We start from the raw sequence: 13,805 nt of genomic DNA, 5'->3' as shown, positions 1-13,805 counted from the left end.
GCTTGTGTTTCATGCTCTGATTTTTAAGAAGTCAGAAAAGCCTGTGTTGCTTTCTTTTGAAAGGAGCAGTTTGATTTTCTCAAACTTTGGTCTCAGAATGTAAAAAGACTGGGACAATTTGTGATATAGGAAATATCTTTACTATTTGCTTCTTCAAATATTTCATGAGAAGAATAACATAAGGACAATAGGTTAAGAATTATAAGTCAATGGCCACTATGACATGTATCACATGCTTTTCTATAGTATAACTGCCTTAATGCTGAAAGCATGAAGGTGACAAGCTCTGGGAATACCACATCATCCCATCCTGTTCTAGTTCATTCTTAGAACCTACATACCAAACTCTAATGGACACCAGGTATGAATCTGAAAAAACTGAGTGATCCAGACAGCAGGCTTATCATATCTTCTGGTAGCCAGTTGGTCTCATCCATCAGACATATGAATAATGTGGGGATGGCCATGTCTGGGGATCAAATTCACGTGTTGAGCCTGACATTCTCCTCCTGAAAGGATACATTATTATGAGCCCTATGGGTAGCTGAGATCCCCAGAATGGAACACTGAAACCAGAGTGGAAATACTGCTTACCTTGTCATGACAAGACAGACCTGGACAAAAGTATAGCTGGAGGTTGATATCATCAGGAATGGAGAATAGAGCGTCAAGAAAGAAATCCCCATCTAGCCACAGACTCAGTGTGGATAGAGACCATGTGTTCATATGGTCTTTCTGCTGTCAATAGTGCCAAATCAAGTTATTGCATATAAGATAAACATCAAGAAACTTACAGGGATGGAGAGATGGCTCAGCAGTTAGGAGCACTGACTGCTCTTTCAGAGGTCCTGAGTTCAAGTCCCAGTACCCACATGGTAGGTTACAACCATCTATTACTGTAGTCTCATGAGAACAGATGGCCTCTTCTGGTGTACCGATAGATGTACATGCAGACAAAACATTCATATACATAAAATAAATAAATCTTCAAACAAAAAAAAAGAAAAGAAAAGAAAGAAACTTACATACCTGAGCTATTGTTCAAACTGTAAGTGGTCCCCAAAGGCTCATGAGTTAAATGTAGTCAAGTAAAAAAAAATGTAGTCAAGTTTTGTGTGCTTTTGAATGGAGGTAGGGCTTACTGAAAGGAGACAGGTCCTTGATGATATGCCTTTAAAGGGGATTTTGAGAACCCAGACCCTCTTTCTCTTTACTTTTTGAACACAGTGAACAGGCTGTGTCTGCTGTGCACATCCACCATGATGTAATGTGCTGCCACAGGCACAAAGCCACAGACACATGTGACTAAAGAGTCCAAAAGCTCTGAAATAAACAGTACCTTACCTCTTTATAAGTATTTTACCTGAAGTATCTTGTCATCATGATGGGAACATGCCATACTCTACACTTTCTGAAAATCCTATGAAAGGGAGTCCAAGAAATATGTTTTAGAAGCAGGCTAAGTCTTCAAGCTGGCCATTTCTAGTTTTATCATTTCAGATGGAATTAATCTATCTTGAAAATGTTGTGTTATTTAAATCCTACTTGTTTGTGTTCACTGGTGTTTTCTAGTGTTTAGTATTTCTTCTCTTCTCTATTTTTTTAATCTATAATAAGATAAAGCAAAAACCATCACATCAAGGGTGGACAAAGCAACTCTAGAGGGAAAAAAAGCCTCAAGACCAGGCACGAGAATCAGAGAACCACTCACTGACATACTTAGATGACCCATAAAGATATTAAACTAAAGGCCATAATATATATACAGAGGACCTGGTGCAGATCCGTGTCGGCCCTGTGCATTCTGCTTCAGTCTCTGTGAGTTCATATGTGCTTTGCGTAGTTGATTCAGAGGGCCTTGCTTTCTTAATGCTTTCCACTGCCTCTGATCTCATACTCTCTGACTCATCTTCCACAGGGTTCCCTGAGCAATGGGGGGAAAGATTTCATAGAGACATCCCACTTAGAGCTTGTATTCTAAGAATTCTCTCTCTCTCTCTCTCTCTCTCTCTCTCTCTCTCTCTCTCTCTCTCTGCACAATGAAAATTCTATGATGATGACTAAAATAAAACAGTAATCTATGAGTATAGCAGAATATCATTGGAAGTCATTTTACTGATCCAGTGGTGTTTGGTTTTATCCTTGGATTTTGAGCCATCTATTCTCTGGTTCTTGGTCCCCCAAGCAGTGTTGGGTGTGGCTTCTGTCTTGTGGAGTGGGCCTCAAATCAAATCAGATGTTGGTTGGTTACTCCCAGTTCTGTGCCATATCTTGCAGAGAGGCAAAATTGTAGGTCAAATGTTTTGTCACTGGGTTAGTGTTCGCATTTCTCTTTTGGTGGCCTGTAGAGTGTTGTCCTCTACCAAACACACTAGAACACAGGGGTGAAGTCTCCATGTAAGAACGAGCTCATGTTTAATGAGTTGTATGGGTGTTGTCCTCAGCAATGGCATCTCACATTCACTTTGCTGAGAGCTCTCCATTGTCTTTTTTCTTTTCTTTTTTTTTTACTTTATTAATTTATTCTTGTTACATCTCAATGGTTATCCCATCCCTTGTATCCTCCCATTCTTCCCTCCCTCCCATTTTCCCCTTTTTCCCTCCCCTATGACTGTTCCTGAGGGGGATTACCTCCCCCTGTATATGTTCATAGGGTATCAAGTATCTTCTTGGTAACCTGCTGTCCTTCCTCTGAGTGCCACCAGGTCTCCCCCTCCAGGGGACATGGTCAAAGTTGAGGCACCAGAGTATGTGAGAAAGTAATATCCCACTCTCCATTCTACTGTGGAGTGCTCTCCATTGTCTTAGCAATGATCTGGGTTTGGTGGGATTTTCACTGAACCCCATTGACCATGAGCTCAATTGAATGCAACACAGTCCCACTACAGGAACTGACAAGAGATGGCCAGTTGAGTCTCCATTTCCTCCGTTATTAGGAGACCTCATTTGGATTGCCTTCATATATGTTAGGAAGTTTCCACTGTACTAGTTTCCATGTCATCCATCCCTCAATGCACCTCAGTTTCAGCTGTCTCTGCCCACATTACCTCCCTCACCTTTACCTCCCCCTCTCCCTCCCCTTCCCGACATGATCCCACTTTTTCCATCCACCCCAATCCCCAGCCCACCGGTAAACTCTATTCTATTTCCTGCTGCTCCAAGTCTGCTTCTGCCCCTTGGGGTAGGCAGCCCCTTGTGGCTGGGCTGGAGGAAGGGCTAGTGGATGCAATATGCAATACTGGGGTAAAGATCACACACATACACACACACACACACACACACACACACAGAGAGAGAGAGAGAGAGAGAGAGAGAGAGAGAGAGAGAGAGAGAGAGTGTGTGTGTGTGCTTCAGGGAACTGGTTTTGTTTATTGGTGGGGAAAGTGGGGAGGGAGCAAACTTCTGACACCCTCACTTGAAGCACCAATCCAGGATTGAAGCTCTTCGACCCTTCTTCCCTAATCCTGAGCAATTATGATCTCCCAATATCCCTCTCCAGTGAAATCCATATGCCCCTTAGCCCCTTTCTTTGTACCTAAATTCTCTGGGACTACAGACAGTAGGCTGGTTATCACTTATCTAATGGTTAATATCCACATAAAAGCAAATATATACCATATTTATCTTTCTGGGTCTTGGTTACTCGACTCAGGAAATCAGGAATAGTACGGCCTCCAGCAGGTTTTTTTTTCTATTGTTCAGAATTGTTTTCACTATCCTGTTTTGTTGTTTCATTTTGTTTTGTTTTGTTGTTGTTTTAGGATGTTGAAAATTGTCCCTTTAAAGTCTATAAACAATTCTGTTGTAATCTGATGAAGATTATATTGAATTTTTAGATTGGTTTTGGTAGGATGGCTATTTTTTTTTAATATGTTAACCCTACTGATCTATGAGCATGAAAGATCTTTCCATCTTCTGATATCTTTCACCCTTGTACTTATTTTAGTTTTGATGCTGAAATAATTTGCATTGCTTTTTTGAGAACTTTTCTCGATATATATATATATATATATATTGTCTATTTCTTGTGTTTCTTCTAACAAAGTATTTCCACAGGACCTAGTGGGGCTGGTAAGATGACTTAGTGGGCTAAGGGTAACTTGCTGGACTTGCTGACTGGAATTAGATGCTTATGTTCCATCGTGGAAGGCTAGGATGAAATCTTGAAAGCTGTTCTCTCACTACCAATGCCCAAGCTCAGATACTTTAAGGTGTGTTCAATTAATGTGATATGAGAGATTGCTACACATGGATAATTCATCATGTAGCAGTTGGTGATAGACCAATTTAAAGTTTTAACAATTAACATTTACATATTAAATACAATGTTTTGTTTTTAAATGATTTCAGCTGACATTTATTTCACATTGGTATCTTATGTATTTTTATTACCAGATTTTGATCACTCAGATATATAATCTTGTCACAACATAATGGTTGATAATTTTTGAACCATACATTTATAATACATTTAGCAGGAATTAAAACTTTAAGTATATAATCCATCACAGAAAAACAATTTTACATGTATTGTAATGTTTACTCGTTATTTAAAAGCACATAGTGAATATGTACTAAAAATAACACACAGATTTTGCTGGTCTTAATCAGGAGTATCGAGAGTTCAAGGGCATCCTGAGTCACATAGTTAATTCCAGGCTAGACTGAGCTTTGTAGCAGCCTCTGCCTTAACAAGATAAAGAGAGGAGTCTATGATTTGAGAATTTCATAAAAATTTCCAGGAAATCCTACTACAGAAATATTTCAATGGTATTCTATTGAGAACTTGAGAAAACACTTGCCTTACAAAATCCCTCCTGCATGGCAGGGTCTCCCTCCACTGCAGAGCCCCTCCTCCACTGCAGGGCCCCTCCTCCACTGCAGAGCCCCTCCCACTGCAGAGCCCCTCCTCCACTGCAGAGCCCCTCCTCCACTGCAGAGCCCCTCCCACTGCAGAACCCCTCCTCCACTGCAGAACCCCTCCTCCACTGCAGAACCCCTCCTCCACTGCAGAGCCCCTCCTCCATTGCAAAACCCCTCCTCCATTGGAGATCCTCTTCTGTAGATATGCCTTCATTTCTCGCCACATTTTGTCTTTGCTGTACCTTATGGTCAGAGAGATTCATATGCAAAATAAATCTGAACATTTTACTTTCCATGTGAAAATACTCCTGTGGCTTCCTACAACATTTTGATCCCAAACTGGAATGCTACCTGTGTACAAATTTGATAATCTACCACATACGTATTTTTATCTATAGCTTGCATAAATGTATTATGGAAAAAACGGTGCATTAATCTTAAGGCATTCAAATGTAAGCATATTTAAGAATGAAATTTCAAAATACAGAAGTTCTAAGACCTGTGTGGTGTATACACCTTTAATCTCAACACTCTGGGAGGCAGGGACATGCGGATCACTGTGATTCGAAGCCATAGTGGTCTACAAAGCGAGTCCAGAACAGTTAGGACTACACAGAAAAACCCTGTCTCAGAAAAACAACAACAACAACAACAACAACAACAATAACAACAAAATTAAGCACATCCTCCCCCCCCCCCCCAAAGAGAAGCTGTACTCTTTTCTTTGGTAAATCAGGAATTCATTCAGAGGCAGAAACCCATAGGAAGTTCTTGGGCTAACTGAGGCATGCTCTCAAAGCTAAGGTGGCATGGGTGTCCCCAAGCCTACAAGAGTTGTGGCATCTTGGCTATTCCTCCACTCTGGGCTCATGCCTCTCTGCACCTCAGCCCCAGGCAATGCCTTCCATCCACCACCGCACCCCCGCCAGTTTCTCTGCATCCCATGTCTGTACCTTGATCCCTGATTACCTCCACAGACTCACATGGTCCAAGGCCCCCTAAGTGCATCCTCATTGATCTTCCCTGGCACAGCACTGAAAACATTTAAAAATAGGACAAGAACAGAAGTTGGTGGTAACTGCAAGAGATGTGGACTCAAAGGCGGGCTTTAGATGAGAGAGACCAGAACAGCTTTCATACTTGCTAAGGAAGGACCATATAGGGTGCCAGGAGCACTAAGCACTGAGGTGAGGATGAGGGCAGACCAGAGAATGGGCAGAGAGGGGACTGAGAAACCCCTTCCGTTCTGGTTCACGTGAGGGAGAGAGATCAATGAAGATACATTAGGGTGAGAGTGTTCTGCCCAAATGACTGCCACCTTTTCTCAGGAAGAGTATGTTGTTTGCTTAAAAAAAGTTTGCTAAAAAAAAAATAAAGGAAGGAAACAAGAGACAGAGCTCTTTTCTATTGCAAATGGCTGCCTAGGGATGGAAGATGAGCCACCACACCAGGTTGTGTGGGGTCCTGCTGAGGAACGATCTTTCCTTCCCGCGTGAGTCAGTGTGTTAGTCTCTACCGGCCTCATTGGCCTTGGGACTGTTAAGCTGAGAGGTGAGGGGTTGTTGGTTCCAGTGTTAACAGGTAGATGTCATTGACTGCCACCTGTCTGACCAGCGGGAAGCCCAAACGTGTAGGAGCTTTAATGGAGCTAAAGAAAAGGGGCAAAGCAAAGGAGGAGCACTGGAAACTCAAGGGTTGCACTTTTCTAAGGTGGGAATTCTAGAAAACGACGGAGCGTACAGTGTACTTTTGACTGAGTAGCTGAGCCGGAAGGCTTTGAAGGAACGTGTGAGAATTCAGGAAACGATATCACTTGGGCTACTTGCCGATGCTGCTGGGGGCCATGGAGGAAGCCTGTGGTAGGACCAGGCTTCATTCCTGTGCCTTGAAACATTGTGTTAAAAACTAGACACAATGAAGTAGGCTTACACAGAGGAGACAATGAATGGATTAAAAGAAATTCCTATGATTGTGTTTGTTACATGGTTTGTTGATATGCTGGAATAAAAGTGAGCAAGGAAGGGCTGTTTTGTCTCATAGTCCCAGAATACAGCCCATCAGTGGAGAATCACAGGGCGGGAGCTGGAGGCGGCTGTTGAATCTGCTCCCACAGTCAGGAGGCAGAGGAAGGCGAGCGTTCAGATTGATTTCTCTGTTTTAACTGGAGAAAGTAGGATGGCATTGCCCTCACTTACCATTGTCTTCCCATCCTGCTTTACCTCGGTGAGATAATTCCTCACAGTTAGGCCCGGAGTCTTGACTTTTCAGTGATTCTAGAACCTGTCAGCTTTGAGGCAGAAACCCTACCCCAATGATAAAGCACCATTTCTAGTTATCATGAGAATCTGATGCTTGGCAGACCATTTGGGGGAAAAATAGTTCATTTTCTACCCCAGTTCTTAAAGCCAAGCAAATTCAGAATAGAACAAAAAGTCGAATTACAGAAAATGTAGTCCATAAATAATTTATAAACATTATATATAAGTACACATTATACATTATATATGTTGCATGTACATTAGCTTATCTTACCATGATTTCTCATTCTGTGGCTATTTTATGGTTTTCTTCTACATTTACATCTTTATCTAGAATTTAATCTACTCCAGTAATATACTCATTTATTCCTATTATTATAGCTTTATAGTGCTGGGGGAAAGTTCACACAATTATTTTTCAACAATGCCTTAATCTTACAGTTTTACTCATTTTTCTCTCACAAGTTCATTCTTATATATTATTTTTCTTACAAGTATTTTTTCTTTTATTATGAATAGATACTTATAATAATTTTAAACTCATTTTTATCCAGTTTCATTGGTAGTCCTTTGTGATTTCAAATGAAATTATGTATACAGATTCACGGATGAAGGATGGGTACCATTATAGTTCTGTCTAGAAACCAGTGATGCTTCTCTATTCTGCCAATTATTCATGCATCTTAGGAGATTTAGATGCTTCATTTTCATTGTTCTATTTTTACAATTCTTCTAGTTTTATAATTTAGACGGCTGTCATGATCCCTGTCCTCTGTGACTTTTGGTTGCAGAGGTGGGAGTTAGTCATGTACCTCATCTCTGTGGGTCATCTTCCTGCATTCCTTTCTTTCCCATTTCTTTTCTTCAGGCTCTTATCTCCAAACACTTCAGTGTCTTTTATAGCCTGTAATAGTCTGGGTCACTCTCCAGTCCTGATACACTCTGTTGTCCACACCAGCCCTAACTCCTTCTATTGCTCTCTGCTGCCTCCAAACAGTTTTGCTTGGGGTTGATGGTGAGTTTTAGGATGCTGTTATTTTCTAGCCTTTATGATGAGCGATTCAGGTCCTAATTCTCCTATCATTGCAAACATCATATTTTGGATGATTTTGATTGTTTCACTCAACTGTTGTGTTTTCATGGATGTGAATAAATGATAGAATAGGGACCAAGACTACAAACGCTAACCCAGAGCACTATAACCAGCAAGTCTGTCCATCATAATAAAAGGAGAAAGGAAAACTTTCCATGATAAAAACAAATGTAAGGAATCTAACTACTGAGCAAGTTTCATAGAAGATACTGGAAGGTAAACTTAGGTCTGAAGTGATGAAAACATACCCAGGAAGATACAGGAACGAATGAGCAATTGCAGAACACTGGATTGGAGGAGGAATAGCACAACACCGCAAAAGTGACCACACGACAGCAATGAGGACACATTGTCCAATAACTCAATATCTTTGTCTCAACTCTCCAATAAAGAGACAAAATGACCACAAATCAAAAAATCACACACATTAAAGGAAATATCCAACAACAGAATATTACAAACCTGAATGCATATGAATCAAACACAGGAGAACACAATTTTAGGAGAGAAAGGAAAACAATTACATTTAAAACCACCTCAAAAAATCCTGGAATAAATCTAATCAAAAGAGAGAATGAAACCTTTAGGATCATGAAAAAAGAAATTAAAGACGACACTAAAAGATGAAAGCACTTGCACACTCCTGCCTTGGAAGGATTAAGATTGTAAAAATGTTCACCCCCACCCAAAGTCATTACAGATTTAATGCCAACACTGTCAAATTTCTAGTATAATACCGAGAACATTTTTTTTAAATCCTGATCTTTATTTTGATATGGAAATCGAGAAGACCCTGATAGAGTAATCAATCCTAACGAACAAGAATCCTGCTGTAAGTGTCGTCATCACAGATCTCACTTTATACTACAGAACTATAGTAATAAAACCAGCCTGGTAGTCAGTAAAAATGGACTCCTTGATCAATGGAATAGATTTGAGGACCCAAATATAAGTCCACACTCCCATAGCTCCCTGATGTTTTGACAAAATGCTAATTATACACATGAGAGAAAATACAGCATCTTCAACAAATGATGCTAGTCAAATTGGATAGCTATCTGGTTCATTTACTAAATGGCTAAAGAAAAAAACCCTCACTTTCTAATCCAGTTTTTAAAATAAATTTTACTGTTTATTATTTATAAAACATTAATATTAACAAAGAATCAGGCATTGTTTTTATCTCAGGGAATTGAACTTTGACCTTAATAATTTTAATAATACAATTAAACTTACAATAAATACTTACAATTAAGTTTAGATAACTTGTGTCATCTTTACTCACATTTTAATTGTCAGGAACTTTTTTACAACATACTTTTTTCTAGTATTGTTTGGCTTTTTCCATTTTGCAAGAATAATTTACTCTGGCCAAAATCTCCACACAACACCTTTCCTATTTAAATCTCCCTTTCCCTCCCCCCCCTCTCTCTCTCCTCTCTCCTCTCTCCCACCTCCTCTTTCTTTCTTTCTTTAGCATTTTAACTCAAAATAAATTTTATAATTATAACCTTTATCTCTTTTTCTCAGTTAATGCTTTCTCTTTACTTTATTATAAAATTTTGAAGAACCCCCTTTGTCAATAAAAGCAGGTATATTTTGAATAAAATGCAGCAAACTATATCAGAATCACACACACACACAGAGACAAAATCCCCATGCACTGTGTATCTTGAAGGTGTGAGAGTCGTAACTTTCTGAAAATGTATGTACTCAATGATTTGAGACCCTAAATGTATGCATCATCTTTCCTTTTTGAACTGAACACTAAGTAATGGTTATCTTAAACTGAGCATGCTCACGAATGTGCCCATGCCCAAAGTACGAATGAATGTGCATAGATTCTCTGAATCAAATAATGTTCGTGCATCCTTTGTTTGAGAACACTGCTTATGGAATAACCCAGTAGGTGTTTGATACTTATTTGCTGCAAGTAGAAAATCCTTTTCCATTTTCTTATGTGCTTACAATTTCACTGCTCTGTATTTACCAAGAAAAGAACATACATTGTGCTGTGTTGTAACCAGTCTATCCCCCTATTGCATGGTTCCCTTAAATGCTCCTTGTAGGGAGCAAGTGAAGTCCTGACAAGGGAAGTCCTGAGTGAATGTGTATTGTTTGACACAAACCATTCAAGACCTTTGGAATCCTGGCAAAATGTCCCCCAGGTCAGACTCAGACTGATAACAATGTCTTCCCCTGGACTGGGTGTGGGTGTTGGCAATGTGTGCAAAAACTACCAACCTCAGCTTCCTCCTCCCAGATGTTTGCAGCCTGAGACAGCTTGACTACAGAAACTATCTACAAAAACTGGCTAAACCCTCCCTTTCTGCTCTACATAATAAACATGCCTAGGGGCCATGCTGTTGCATAGTTGATGCCCCTCTATTAGAATGCACACAGCCCGCCGGACCTCAGCTGTTCTGCATGTGTGTGTCATTCCTTTCTTCTCCCTGCCCCAGTCAAACTTTCCAGGACCAAGCCACATGAGACGTGGCTGCTCCTCAACGTCTACTTTTCTGCTGCTGCTGAGAGAGGAGCAAGCAAAAGGCACACATTCAGAATTGAACCCCCTGTCCCTCTAGAACTGAATTCTGAGCTGGTGGTGGGTGCTCTTTCTTAGGCTCCAATTCATTGCCTTACACTACCATGTGTTAACAGGGACACCTGACGCTCATTTCAAGCCTTTGCTTTGAACATTTATTCACAATGGTAAATGGTACCAGGACCTAGAGGTGGCTGAGAAAGTCCAGGCAACAGTGGAGAAGGTCTAGGTGAGCAGAAGAGCTCACAAGGGTCAGGGACATGCATGCCCAGCACTGGATCTCAGTCCCAAGATCTGAGAATTTAAGAAACAGCCTATCCAAGCTGATGACAGAGTGCTAGGAGGTGAAACGGTCTCTACCTTAAAGGGAAGCTGTTTGCGAGACCTGGGCATAATGCTAATCCTCAGACACTGGAAGAAATCCCAGTCAAGCTAGCCTGCAGAATAGTTTCTGTGGAAACTCTTCAGCTACTTTAACCAAACTCTGGGCAATTCTGAAGGTGAGAATTGGACTTTAATCTATACTTAGGCCATGGAACCTCTGCCAAAGCCACTGCAGAATAGCAAACATCTCCACGTGAAAGGCTGCCAGAGCATGCTGCAGGCTCCATGTGCTAATTTTCTTGCTCTGAGGTTTGCCCCAAGTGTATGGGGAAACTTGTTCATGTGCAGGCTCTCAACTGCAAGAGTCTGTGTAAGACAGGGTGGTTTTTGTTGTTGTTGTTGTTGTTTCATTTGTTCATTTTTTTATTTTTATTTTTTGTTGTTTGTTTTGTAGATTCCTAGCTTCTATAGAACAAAAAGAGACTTCAAGCTGTTAGAATTTGTGTCTAGTGGGCCAGTCTGCAGTACTGGCTGCAATGTATCTGTCTAAATAGCACCTGTTGACAATACTGTAAAGAGTAATTATAACACATGCAAAAAATGTTTAAATCCATATGGTACAGAAGATGTAAAAGACTAAAGTCTGGCAAACAATATCTTTCATTATCTCTTCTTGTCTCAGCTATCTACTGCTGTGTAACAAATCTCCCCTCCCACCCCCCGCCCCAAACAGTGGTTTAGCACATAAGCATTTATGCAGTCCCAGTCTCTGTGGAGCAGGAGAGCAGGTGGTGCCAAGCTGGTTGTCTCTGACTCTGTCTCCTTCAGGAAAGCTGGTCTCTGACTTCAGCCTCTCTTAAACGCCCATCTGTGGGAGGAGGTTCTCTCTTCTCCAGTCACTTGTTAACACCATTTAGTTTCTTACACACTCCCTGGATCCTTGCCACTTGGGCCTCTACAAAAGGCAACATACAACTTGGCAAATAACTTCCTTCTGTGTGAGCAGATGGAAGAGAAAACATCCAAGAAGGAAGCAACAGTCCTCCAGGACTGAATCTTGGAAGTGGCGTCCATCACTTTTATGAAAGTAGTCAGTGAGTCCAGCTGATGCAGGGCATTACATAAGGGTTGAGGACCAGGGTGTACAGTCATGCCTATAGAGACTGCATATCCCACCTCCTTACCCGCTGTGTTCATGTCACCCAAAGTTACCATTGTTATTACTTATCATTCTTATCAGAGAGTAAAAAAAGAAAGAACTATATTTGAATCAATCTCTAAGACACAGAGGCATTCTAACAGTTACTGTTAAGATTTAAATGTCAGCCATTTCTAAGTGGCATAAATGTCATCTTCTTAGCCAACTAGACCAGATGAGCATTGAGACTCACAGCTTGTAGTCAAGTAAAAAAGGTAAACAGTAGAGCGATGGTAACACATGATGGGCCCAAATGTGTGTTTACATTTTCACAAGTGAAAAAAAAATCAACCGTAGAACACATGGCCGATGTCTCTAAAGTTCCTGAACAAAACTGCTCAGAAAAGCAAGAGCTGAGAGGGAATCATGGCTGCTGATCCATGGCTATGTCATATTAGCCTGATGTGGAGTTACCAGTGATTGGTTTCTGCTTGCCAGGATGCAGTATCTATCCCTATTAGTGAGCACAACCAGCTCCAACAAGGCAGTGTTGTTAATTGCCTTTCTCAGATGAAGATACCACAGCTCTAAGGAGAGAGTGAGCTGTCCATATTTCAAGACACAGGTCTTTGGTTTCAGTGCCTTCTTTTCATTTCATTTTCAAATGCCAAATGCCTGTCTCATTGCCAGGCACAATGACCTGTAACCCCAGCATTGGGGAGGCAGAGGCAGAGGCAGGCAGATCTTGGTGAGTTCGAGGCCAGCCTGGTCTACAAAGTGAGTTCAGGACAGCCAAGTCTACACAGAGAAACCCTGTCTCAAAAAACCAAAGCAAATGAACAAACAACTCCCCCCAAACCCAAACAAACAAAGAAAAACAGAAACCAAAGCCCCTCTCTGCCTTTGCTGAGCCCAAACTCTTGTACAGTGTGAGGAGGAAGACTTAAGGCCAGGGAGTTGAGTTCTCCTCCACTGGCTTATCCAGAATGATAGTTTTCAGATGGTCCCTGGGAACATTCTTCCCTGGGAAGGACTGAAGATGGAGACCACCTGCTTCTCATCTGCTTGCTCTCAATCTAGCTATGTAACACTCCATAAGGTCATTTTATTTTACAGTAGCCAGAAAATGTTTAGCAGCCATTCTTCCTCTGTGTATGTAGCAGCTGGGCTTAAGATACTGGCTTTTGTCCTGTAAACATTAAAGTTAAGAAAACAACTGAATAGATAAGACTCAGCTATTTATAAATATTTATAGACAGCATCAAACACAGACGGTAAAGCATGCAGTTTAGTTAGAAAGGCTGCTAGGAAGTAGACAGTAATGGCACCTATTTTCATTTAGAGAGTCAAGCTATCACTACCTAAAAAAATTCAAGTGTTTTAACTCAGCCTCTTCCCACCCACCTGCAGCCTGCCTGTATTACTTACATTTCGGTTCTTGTATTAAAACACACATTAATAGAATAAAGAATTTATTTTGGCTTCTCGCTCCAGAGGATTAGAGCCCATTATGTCTGAGAAAGTGTGGCAGTGTGGAAGGCATGGCAACAGAAGCAAGATGCTGTGAGCTCATTCCTTGAACAG

General features: G+C 40.9%; 1 long non-coding RNA gene across 1 annotated transcript in view; it reads right to left on the bottom strand.

Annotated features, from left to right (window-relative positions):
• Window positions 1-794: 794 nt before the first annotated feature.
• The window catches only part of LOC311605725, a 42,700-nt gene continuing 29,689 nt past the window's right edge, over window positions 795-13,805 (bottom strand). The window contains exons 4-5 of the long non-coding RNA XR_014782070.1: window positions 1,364-1,420; window positions 795-926 (exon numbers count right to left, since the gene is read on the bottom strand). This is a non-coding gene — a long non-coding RNA (uncharacterized lncRNA). The remainder of the gene's footprint in view (window positions 927-1,363; window positions 1,421-13,805) is intronic.

This window comes from Acomys minous, assembly GCF_964271855.1.
Source record: "Acomys minous genome assembly, chromosome: 9".
Lineage (NCBI taxonomy): Eukaryota > Metazoa > Chordata > Mammalia > Rodentia > Muridae > Acomys > Acomys minous.
Note: the sequence above shows the minus strand (reverse complement) of the source record. Positions and strands in the feature narration are given on the sequence as shown.